We start from the raw sequence: 9,935 nt of genomic DNA on the forward strand, positions 1-9,935 counted from the left end.
ATCAGAAATAAGCTCATGTTTACACCAGTCATGACAGAAAATACTTTCTTCTTAAACAGAATCTTATGAGTAATGCAGAACAAATATCTGAGGTTGTTTTCAGATTTATTTTCATAACCAAATATGCACATTTTCCAAGAAGGACCTTAGTTCATTTTATTTTAATGCAAAGTCTAGCATAGGAACCCCGCTTACCTGGACTTCTTAGCTTTTCAGAACTTTCCTCAAAAATACTGAACAAATATTAATGGTCGCCTATAAAATAATCACGTAACTTCTATAAATTTCCAATCAACCACGTATTTCGATATTAAAACTTAAAAATGCTAAAAGAACCTATTTTAAGAACCTTAAAACCTAAAATTCTCATAATACCTAAAATACCAACATTTTCTAAGACCAACAATATTCACTTAATCGAAATCATACTGGAGAAGAAAATTTATCGAAAAAGTATTATGATACTTATAGAACTCAATAAAAATTAATATTCAAAATATCTAAAATACCAACAATATTTTATAAATAAAAAGAATACATTGATTACTAAACTTTTCCTAAAATAATTCATGAAAAACTCACCTCTTATGAAAAATAGATTTACTTACTTTAACTAACAATATTATCAAAATACAATATAATATTTATTAAAACATAAAACAAAATCCTAATTAAATATAAACTCAACACACATAAATTTCTTCTCAGCCGAAACTCAAACCGTGAACTTTCCTAATATATATTAGGTTAAAACTAGTAAGTGCCCAAGTTAAAACTTTACTTATAAATACACACACACACACACACACACACATATATATATATATATAAATATATATATAAGCACCCTATACGTAAAACAGACGATAAACAAACAACAGAATAAACGAAAAACATGCAGCAGCGGCAGGGACTCACCGAGATGGTGAAGTGCGACGGCGCTGCGTGCGACGGGAGGTGGTGCACTCGGTGGCTATGCACTGGACGAGAAAGAGAGAGAGAGATGCATGGTGAGAGAGAGCTTACGGGAGAGTAAACCAACGTGAGAGACAGAAAACAGAAAGGGAGATACCGTGCGGCGGGGCGGCAAGAGGCGGACCCGGGGTGATGGAAAACTTCGCCGGCGGTTTCTGGAGCCGCAACGTGAAGAAGCTCACGGTGGTTAAAGGTTGCAATGGCTCACGGTAGGAGGAGAACCATCGTCTGTTTCGGGAGTGAAAAACAGAGGCTGCGGGATGGCTATCGAAGGCTACGGGTTCACGGCTGGGTCACGGTGGCGGCGCATGGCAGCGTTGAGGAGGAGCAAGTGGCGACTTGACTTCCTTGGGAGGCTGCGGTTTTCCAGGAGACGGTTGGATAAAACCGTGAAGATGCAGGATGGCTTTTGGCCGTGCGCGGGCGAGTCTCTTGCCGTGCGATCCGCTTGCTCAGCGTCTCACGTGGTGCAATGGTTTCCCGCGGTTGCTGACCTCCTAGAATGAGCGGGACGCTCTCACGGTAACGGCATGCTGCTGCGGCTGAGGCCGAGACGAACACGATGGCGCACAGAGAGGCGTTGAGCCTAGGTGAAGGACGCTAACGGTGGCGTCGGTTTTACGGCGTGGAGATGGAAGTTGACGTCGAACTAGGAGGGGCTGCACGATGGTGAACTCTGGAGCTAGTGGCAGCGACAGCACAGGGTAGTTTCGAAGGTCAAGGGTGTGAGTGTGAAAATATACGGGTGCTAAGAAAACCCTAGAGAAAGAAGAGAAAGAAAAGAGATAGACGTGCAACGTGTAGTGCCGTGCGTGGGAGAAAAAAAAAACAGAAAAGAAAAAGAAAAAGAAAAATAAAATAAAATAAAACAATAACAATTAAAGTCCAACAATAAAATTATTCATTAAAGCAAAACGCAAATTTAAAAACAGACATTAAATAATAACACCAAAGCACATCCAAATAAATTTCACAACTTAAAAATTATAAAATAAATCCAACGAGAAAAATTCGATAAATTTTTAAAACAAGAACAATAATCTTTAAATTAATTATATAAAAAAAATCTTCTACAAAAAATAAATAAATACGCTAAAAAAATATGGGGTATTACACTTCGACTCAAATTGTAGATAATACACGGAAGTCAAGTAAGCGGGGTTCATATACTAGCTTTACATAAAAGAAATGAAATGAGGTTGAATTTGAAAACATGCATGTTTGTCTTTTAAAAGAAATCTGAAAATGACCTCAGATGTTTGTTTTGCATATGCATAAATTCTATATAAGAGAAAGTATTTTCTGTCATGACTGGTGTAGACATGAGCTAATTTTGTGTATTCTGTTTATGAACTATGCGAAAAGAGCAAATATGAAAATCTAAAAATTTTTACTATGAATAAATGAAGATGTTTTGATTCTGTTTATTTCGAACATGTGAAATGATCTGAAGCTATTCAGTATTTTGTTTTGATGTGATGTGTCATCTGAAAACTTTGGCATGAAGTTCTGATTCTGTATCTGAATTTGATCTGGTTCCGATGATGTTCCGTTCCGTTTCTGTTAAGGCCTAGCCACGGGTATAATGGTGGTTTATAACCCTACCACGGGGGTGAAACATGGTATACAATCCAGCCATGGGTATAATGGTGGTTTATAACCCTACCACGAGGTGAAACATGGTATACAGTCCAGCCACGAGTATAATGGTGGTTTATAACCTTACCACAATAGTTAAACATGGTATTTGTCCCGATGTGACGCTATGAGATGATATAAGTATAATGTTTCAGATTGGATATGCCGAAGGATTTTTTAATAAGAAATTTTTTAATAAGAAATTTTTTCTGAAAATTTCGCTCTAATATTTTGTACTAAGTTTTATTTATGCATTTTGAAAGCAAATATGTTGTTTCTACATTCTGAATGTAAATGATTTGTTCTACATATCAAACTTTATAAATGCTCATGTTTACATGCTAGCATATACTCTCTGCTTGCTGAGTTGTTGATAACTCAACCCTTAATCTTCGTAATATTTTTCAAATGATATTGATGGTTCTGCTGAGGATCGGTATTAGAGTTTGTGGACAAGATTAGATGTGGATAGTTTTTGGGTACCTCGTTGCTGGTGGATTTTATTTATTTAGTAGGTTGATTTCAACATGTTTAGACAGATTATGGAGACTTATGTCAATTCTTTTTTATTCTAGTTTGTTAACTGAGACATGAAGAGAAGTTGATATTTTTTTATTTGGGTTGTTGTATTGAGGATCTGGTAGGTGAGTATGTGTGGTTTATTAATTTGAAGTATTTACGTTTGTTTCGGAGTTTTTGGAAGTATATATATATATTCTTGGTTTTAGAAATATATTAGTATTGTTGGAGTTGATTATTAGGTGTTAGGCGTTAACTCCCTGGACCTCCGGGGTCGGGGCGTTACATCAATTCTTAAGAAGATTTATTAGAAAAATAACATTTATTTTTAAATACATCTAAACTACAGGAGAAGATAAATAAAGTATTTTTATTTCTAGTCATCATTAATATTATCTAAAAGTTTGTTAAGATTTTAAATCATAATTTGAATTTTTATGTTTGCTTAAAATTTATGTATACACTTTTTAATTAAAACATTATATAAGTTTTTTGTTGTTATGATTTTTGAGAAATACCTATTTTCTTTAAGTTTTGAATTTACTTTGTAGTATTTCTTACTCTTTATAATCCTAGCTTAACTCCAAAATTATAATCCTAAACTCTTTTTTTTTTCCTTCTCAACATGCCGAAAAAGAACATCCTCACCAAAACAAATCCAAAAACCGGAAACCAAAAGAAAAACATCAACTCAATGACCTCTCAGATAAGGCAAGGACAATTTATCCGAGCGAATCAATCCTTTAAGGTGTTTTGGAACATGCAAAAGATATTTCCAAACATAGGTCGAACCTTGATCTCTTATTTTAGCTAAATAATCAGCCGGCACATTTCCTTCTCGATATATATGATTAATAACAAAATCCCCACCTTTGAACAATCTCGTAGCCTCCTCCCAGAAATCTTCTAAATACCACACTCCACAATGCTTTTTCTGAACCCAAGATACACAAATCAAGGAATCAGACTCAATATCCACCTGATGAAGACCCAAAGCACGACAATATTTCAACCCTATTAACAAGGCCTTCAGCAGCTCAACAAGATTATTAGAACCCACCCCCAGATAGCACGAAAAAGAAAGCACCATATCACCACGCAAGTCCCTATATATATATATATATATATATATCATAGATGCTTAAATTATAAACATATTAATTACTCGAACCCTTCTATCTCCAGTCCGTGCTTGATGGGGATTTGCCACTTTAAATGTCTTTTGATAAAGTTAAGAATTATGTTAAATAATATCCAAAAAATAAATATCATTAACTTGTCGAGTCCATTAATCTATCATAATATCACATTACCATAATATTAGTAGTTAATACATTTTGAAGTGATCAGTTCTAAGATATGCTCAAGAGCGTAAAGGGTGTCTTCAGAGATGAAGCCAAGATTATATGTTTGGATGGACAGGATATATACTTTTAGACTAGGATAAATAGTTGTTGAGTTGAAACTTTTTAAGAACATCATTGATAAATTGATAAAAAAAAAAAGAGTAAATTATAAGAAAAAAGAATGTTTGAATTTACATTCTTCCAAGAAAATTTATAATTTTACATCTAATATTTTTATATGTTACAATTAAAAGAAGCTCATGAGCAATGGAAACAAACTATATATGAATTATAAAACAGAGCTAGCTAATTTGCATGTCAACAATAAACTAAGTTTTACATTTTTCCTAAAAATGTAACATACCATGTACTATCTAATATTGAAGGCTAGGTGGGTTTTTTCATTAAATATAATTCATTAATAATTATAAATTTCAGAAGAGAAATAATATAATGTGAATATCATTGTATCCTAATTTTCTTGGAATGAAAGAATAAAAAAAATGTAATTAGTATAAAATTATTATTGGATGATAATAATAAAGGGCCAAATAAAAAACTGTAGACAATATGTCATTGCTATTAAGCGGTGGAGACTAACCAAATAGACAAAAGTTGTGGAAGCAAAGCATAGAAAATTGATGATTTTTAAACGTAATTTTTCTTTTCAAGTTTTCTTTCATGCTAGGTTTTAGCGCAAATGAACTTAACCAATACATTTAGGCTTCGTTTGTTTTCACAGATTTTTACACAAAATAAAATAAACAATTCAATTTTTTTAAATATCAAAACAAAAATAATATTAAAAAAATATATTATAACATTAATATTTTATTCAACTTTTAACTTTAATCTCAACTAATCATCTCATCTCATATGTGAAAACAAATTAAAAACACTTCAACTCAAAGTAGCTAAGGTTTTGAAAGATGTAAGTGAAGTGATCATGAATGGATCGATTACCAGAAAAGTCAGGTTTAAGCTGTCTTGGTGTGTTTGATGATGATATCTACTTATTTCATTTTAGAATATTTATTTAAATAAATACGAGTACTGGAAATTAATTAATAAATTAGGCCGGTATGGATAATATTGATTATGTTTTAGGGTACGAACGTAATAATCAATTATATGTAGTAATACAAAGTTAGTTCTATCCATTTAACCCCAAACGCGTAATTGTAAAGTTGGAAGGAAAAACTGTTGTCTCAAGGGGGTAAGGAGATTTTACTAAAAGCTGTTGCCTTATCAATACCAACCTATTCTATGAGTTGTTTCCTTTTACCTACAAGTTTCTGTGCAGAGTTGGAAGGTTTAGTGGCTAGTTTTTGGTGGGGACGAAAAAAAGAGGAAAGAAGGATTCATTGGATCAGCTGGAACAATATGTGTGAAGGGAAGTTTAGAGGAGGTATGGGATTTAAGAAGCTCAGAATTTTTAACCTTGCTCTTCTTGCAAAACAAGGTTGGAGGTTAATTCATAACAAGGGGTCTGTGTTATATAAGCTTCTTAAGGCTAGATATTTTTCTAAGACAAATTTTTTGGAGTCTAGCTTGGGTAATTGCCCATCTTATACTTGGCGAGGTATTTGGGAAGCAAAGAAATGGTTGTGGGAGGGGAGTAGATGGCAGATTGGAGATGGACAGACTGCTTGGTTATGGACAGATCAATGGCTTCCAGGGCATACGACTCTGGCTCAAGAATTTGGGTCACAGGTGCAAGATAGAGAGTCGGTTGTGGCTGATATTATTGATGAGGAAACAAGGGGATGGAATTTTCCAAAAATTAGAACTCTCTTCAATCCAATGGTGATGACAGATATAAACAAAGTTTTGATTTTCCCTGAAGGCACAACTGATAAATTGGTTTGGGGTCAGGAACGGAGTGGACAGTTTTCAATGAAGAGTTGTTACAAGTTTATTATGGCACAAATGGGTCCCAACAGAGCAGAGTCATCAACTTGGGGGTTACATCAAAGATTATGAAAAGCTTTGTGGAGGATGAAAGCTCCAAACAAGGTCAAAGTCTTTGCGTGGCGGATGTGTAAAGACAGCTTACCTTCGAAGGATAAGTTGGTTCAAAAAAAGGTTATTACAGAAGCTACTAGTAGTTTCTGTTAGCATCCAGTTGAGGACTTGGTACATGTAGTTTTCAGCTGTATTCAGCTTCAGGACTCATGGTTGCAGTTTTTTTCCTTCTTTGATAACTCTTATGCCTCATAATGTGATTGATCTGGTGCAACAATTTGTGGAGGGAGCAGATTCTACTAGTTTGGTGAAATTTTTCTGTTTAGCTTGGGGGTTCTGGTATCGGAGAAATAAGCTGGAGTTTGGAAATATTAGATTGAGCCCACACCATGTTACTAATCATTCTTTGGGTTTATTGCATAGTTTTAAAGAGGTTGCTGTCAGTTCCAGGAGGCAGTTGCAGAATCAGTTTAGCTGGAAGCCTCCTCCTCAAGGAGTTTTAAAATTAAATACTGATGGTGCAATATTTTCCAATTTACAAAAGGCGGGCATAGGTGTTATTTTACGGGATGCATCATGGAAAGTGGTGATGGCAGCTTCTAAACATGAATCTGAGGTGGCAGAACCAGAAGTTATCGAACTGTTGGTGATCTTCCGAGGTTTGCAGCTGAGTTCCACCATGGGTATTACACAAATTGAAGTAGAATCTGACTGCTGTTGCTGGTCCAATCGTTGCAGACAGATGATATGCGGAATTCAATGCTTGGTAATCTGTTTGCTGAAGTTAAAACTCTATGTAGTTGTTTTGAGAGTGTTATTTTTAATCATGTGTATAGAGAGGGTAATAGAGGAGCTCATGAGCTTGCTCGAAATGCTTGGAGAGTTGATGATATTGAAATGTGGTGGGATTGTATTTTAGACTTCCTTTCTCAAGTCTTATGGTTTGATAAATGTCTGTAATCGTGTTTATCTCAATGAAGATGTTGATTGTTATAATATATATATATATATATATATATATATATATATATATATATATATATGGAACAAACACGCGATGTGGTCATATAGCATATAAATGGCTTCTCATGATTGAGATTAGAGGTAAAATAAATAAAAAAATAATAAGCATTATATTATTTATAAATTTTGTTGATTTTATTTGTATTGAGCCTTGTGATCATCCACTCTTTTAGCATTAAATGACCACAAAATCTTAGTGTAAAATAATTTGAAATGTTATTTTAATAAATATTAAAAAGTTTATTGCAATTTTAAAATTAGGTGACACTTTATCTTTTTTTTTTCCCCTCAATAATTCTTCATATTTGTTTTCTCTATATATATTAAATCTATTACCAGTAATTGAAAAAGACCACATTATATACATTCTTTCACACACATGCATGCATGTCACGACATGTCACATCATATATAACTATTACTGTATATTAGCAAGAGAATGTCTTTCATTCATTCAAAGTGCCTACCTAGCTAGAAACAATTTTATTTTTTATTTTTCCTTTTTTGTGTTTTAACATTGTAATATATATAATTTTCCTAGATATACATATATATATATATATATATATTATAAGAGGTGCAACAGGCCAGATAACAAAAAGGCATCATGGCGAAAGATGAACCATAGAATGCATGGGAGCTGGAATTAAAGATCCTCTTCACATGCGCGCGTATATATATCTTGTCTGTTTGTTTGGAGGATAAATTGAAAATTTGAACAGAAAAGGTACATATGCATATGGGAACCACAGCTACTCCAAAAGGTAATTAATATGGTCCCTCATCCTGACTCAAAAATGTTCTCAACAAAATTACAAATGGAGTAAATGATCAATGGCAGCAACTGCATATGTATATGTATACATATGCTCTAAAGCTGCGACACTCATATTTTTTCACTGTTAGTGGACAAGCTAATTAATTAATTCCTCGCTTTCTTTTCCTACCATTCTTGAATATTGTTGGGTATTAAGGCTCTGCTCTCTCTGATTCTGGAAGTCACTCCTCAAAGGAAGACTCCAGAAATATGGCCTCAAAGGATGATAACAGAATGCCATAACAGAATGCACGTGTGGGATATTATGGAAGGATTTGGAAGAATAGTACATAGCAGAATTGCTGAGTTGTATGGCTTGGATTCTATGAGAAATATTCTCTGTTGATCTTTGTATTAGTCTATAAATGCTTGGAATCTGAATATGTTTGTAGTGAGGAAAATTGAGTCAGTAAATACCTATGTGAAAAGAAATTCCTTGAAAGAAACATTTTGTCGAGCACCTTCTGCGCATTATTTCATTTCTCTATACTTCTCCTTTCATTTTCTCAGCATGGTACCAAAGCTCTAAAAAGGACTCATGTCCACTTCTTCTTCCCCTGTACATCACGAGACTTGAAAAATCTTCATCATCAGTCAATCCCTCCATCACCAATTTAGCCACCCACCTTGTCACTGTAAAACTCACCATAAACAACTACCTACTCTGGAAAGCTCAGATTCTACCGTTTCTCAAAGGCCACCAATTATTCGGCTATGTCGATGGCTTAATCCCCATACCCCCTCCCACTGTTGACGGCAATATTAACGCAAATCATATGAAATGGGTTCTTCAACACCAATTGATACTATCTGCAATTAATTCGTCCCTTACAGATGTTGTTCTCACCCAGGTGCTTGAATGCACCACCTCGCGTGAAGCTTGGTCTACCTTTTCTAATCTTTTCTCTGCTCAATCCTCTGCTCATATTATGCAAACTAAGTATCAGTTGGCTACTCTAAAGAAAGGCTCAGAATCCATCACTTATTATTTTCACAAAGCAAAATCTCTCCTCCCTTAGTGTCGCTGGTCACCAACTATCCTCCTCTAAGTTCACAATTTATCTCTTAGCTGGTTTAGGTTCAGACTATGAATCCATAATTACCTCTATCACAACTCGGCCAGAGCCACTTTCTTCATCCCAAGTTTTTAGTTATCTGTTAAATCATGAATCAAGATTGGCTCACCAAACTCATTCTCTTCTCTCTGGAGGTCCTCTTACGGCTAACACTACAATCACCAGATCATCGTTTGCCTCCACTCCATCTAACCAAGGCCAAGGCCGTGGACGTGGATTTAGATGAGGCCGAGGTGGTGGTTCTATTGGCTTTCCTCATGGTTCCAGTTTTTTCTCCAGTCAACCTCCTCACAGACCCACTTGTCAAGTTTGTCATAAAGTAGGCCACTCAGCTTTGTCGTGTTATTACAGTTTTAATCAGACCTATCAATCCTCACCTCCACCATCCCTTACTACCAATTGCACAACACTCCCACCCTCCATAGCTCCCTTTCATAACTGGTTTTCTGATACAGCTGCAACAAATCATTTCACAGCTGACTCCTCCAACCTCAATCTAGATTCAACTCCTTATCATGGCACTAACTAAGTCAACATCAGCGATGGCTCAGCCTTTTCCATTCAAAACACTGGCAC

The sequence above is a fragment of the Juglans microcarpa x Juglans regia genome, chromosome 2S (genome assembly GCF_004785595.1).
Source record: "Juglans microcarpa x Juglans regia isolate MS1-56 chromosome 2S, Jm3101_v1.0, whole genome shotgun sequence".
Taxonomy (NCBI): domain Eukaryota; kingdom Viridiplantae; phylum Streptophyta; class Magnoliopsida; order Fagales; family Juglandaceae; genus Juglans; species Juglans microcarpa x Juglans regia.